The sequence below is a fragment of the Apaloderma vittatum genome, unplaced genomic scaffold (genome assembly GCF_000703405.1).
Source record: "Apaloderma vittatum isolate BGI_N311 unplaced genomic scaffold, ASM70340v1 scaffold25291, whole genome shotgun sequence".
NCBI lineage: Eukaryota > Metazoa > Chordata > Aves > Trogoniformes > Trogonidae > Apaloderma > Apaloderma vittatum.
In genome coordinates this window covers 4,209-6,911 of record NW_009700020.1, presented here as the reverse complement: position 1 = coordinate 6,911, position 2,703 = coordinate 4,209, and positions in this window count along the sequence as shown.

The following is a 2,703-nucleotide window of genomic DNA, read 5'->3' as shown; positions in this document are numbered from 1 at the left end:
TCGCTCAGCCTCGGGAGCGATTCTGCAAACGTTCGGATTCCAGGCAAGAAGTTCCCAGTCTCCTTTGCCTTTTAAGGAAACATCTGAGTGGGTTTGAGGGCTACAAATGCTAACAAGCAACGGCAATGCTCATTTGAGTCTATTTAGAGGAAACGGGAAGGCATTTCAGTTCATCAAAACACTGGTGATTAATCAGCCGAGTACCAGGCTGTTTTCATTAGGCTTATTTTTAAAGGTCTGACACGCTGTGTAAAAATATTCCCCTAATAATCGGGCTCGCAGCAGAGGGAATGGCACAGGAGGGGGTGCGGCGGCACTGGTTTCCAGGTATCCAAGGGAAATATGCCGACGTGGAGGAGAGGGGCAAGGACGTTTCAAGATGGCAATGGAGAGGGTTCAGGGCTGGCAGCGGCTGCTGTGGCTGGAGACAGCCTGGCTGGTGGCCCAGGCCGTGGGAGAAGGTGTGCTGGTGGCTGCAGGGACAGCCAGGGTTTCAGGGAAGGATGCATTTCTCTCTCCTCTTCTGCATCATTGGTTTTAAACTAGAGCAGGGTCGAGTTAGATTAGACATGAGGAAGAAGTGCTTTACTCTGAGGGTGGGGACACACTGGAATGGGTTGCCCAGAGGAGCTGTGGAGGCCTCATCTCTGGAAGTCACAGAATTACAGAATCATTCAGGTTGGAAAAGCCCCCTGGGATCATCGAGTCCAACCATGAACCTACTCTGCAAAGCTCACCCCAAACCATCTCCCCAACCCCACCTCTGAACGACCTTTAAACACCTCCAGGGATGGGGACTCAACCCTGGGCAGCCTGTGCCAGCGTCTGACTGCTCTTTCTGTGAAAAATGTTTTCCTCATGTCCAGTCTAACCCTCCCCTGTTGCAGTTGGAAGACATTCCCTCTTGTTCTATCGCTAATTACCCATGAGAAGAGACCAGGCTGGATGAGGCTTGGAGCAACCTGGTCTAGCAGGAGGTGTCCCTGCCCATGGCAGGGGCGTTGGAACGAGATGATCTTTAAGGTTTCCCCCAACCCAAACCATTCTGTGATTCTATGATTCAGTGATTATCTTGCCTCTCAGCTCCTCCACTGAGCTCTAAGAGCTGGAGCAACCCAGCCTGGAGCTGAGGGCTTCTCCACCGTCACCACTGAGCAGAGGTTGGGCCGGTCTCGCCACCCAGAGCTGGCATCTGTGGCAGAGCCAGGGTGGTGGGACGCACCGAGAGCCTGGGGGTGGCAGGAGGGGATGAAGGCATGCTTCTTCCTGGGCACACGTGTGGCCTTGGGAAAGGCCAAGAGCAGTTTCTGACCTGGCTTTAGTGATGTTCCCGTTATCCAGCGGGGAATGAAGAGCCTGGTGCAGGCAGTGGCGAGTGGGTAAGGGTGACACTTGAGTTTAGAAACACAGATCTACTTTCTCATCTGGAAATTTTTGCTCCTGATTCCCTCCGCTTCTGCTGATGGAGCCAGGCAGAGGGCGTTCCCCAGTGGGGACATGAACGAGGCAGCTCCTCATTAAATAAAACAGCTTAAACACCTCTTACCTCTTGTTACCAGCCAGCACTTTCTGCAGTAACTTGCACCTTTTTGAGAAGACTCTTTTTTCCAGTGCATTCTAAATTTTCTGGATGTACGTGATCTCATAAATGCTGCCCACAGTGGCAATAACACCCGTGGCCAGTCATGGCACATCCTTTGCCTTCCCTTTTTCCCCTGCCTGGGGGCACAGCAGGCTCCTGCTCCCTCATCTCCTTTTCCCCCAACTCCTTTGCCTCACCTCCTTTCCCCCTTGTCACAGCAGCTTTGCTAAGCAGAGATTTGCTACACGTCTTATTTTGCTTTAAATTCATCCCTTCCGGAGAAATCCGTCGCCTTCTCTGAGTATGGGAGATGTGGTGGGTCCTTCTCTCTGGGATTTTCTTCCTTTTCTCCAAGATCGGCTCCTTCCTGGCCGAAGCGTTTGCTCTGCTTGGTCTTGGATGGGCCCAGGGACTTGAGGGGAGACTCAGGGCTCCCCACTGTCACGTCGTGTGAGCTGGGGCTGGGAAGGAGAAGGCTTTTTGGAGCAGTTGGTGCGGAGATGAGGCTGCTGGCTCTGTCTCAGGGAGCTCTTAAGAAGGGCTGCAGAGCCCTGGAGGTGCAACTGTCTCTTCTCACGGGGACCTGCAAGAAACATCCAACCTGGGACATCCCCAAACACCTTTGAAAGGTGCTGTTGGGCACGGAGAGGGGAGGACACAGATTGAGGTAGAGTCCTCATCCCCTCCAACACCCCCTGCCCAGGGTGGACGTGGCTGTTCCTTCACCGAGGTGCTTCGGGATGTCGCTGAGCACCCTCGCACTATCCCAGCCCCGGGAAGAGGGCACGTCTGTGTGAGCAGAGCCATCGGCTCGGTGTCAGAGGAGGTGGTGCTGTTGGGCACGGAGAGGGGAGGACACAGATTGAGGTAGAGTCCTCATCCCCTCCAACACCCCCTGCCCAGGGTGGACGTGGCTGTTCCTTCACCGAGGTGCTTCGGGATGTCGCTGAGCACCCTCGCACTATCCCAGCCCCGGGAAGAGGGCACGTCTGTGTGAGCAGAGCCATCGGCTCGGTGTCAGAGGAGGTGGCAGCGTCTGCTCTCTGCCGCCCCCGGGACAGGAGGTTGCTGGCATCAGGGCACCTCTGGGAGCCCCACTGCTAGTCCTTGGGGGGGTGTGC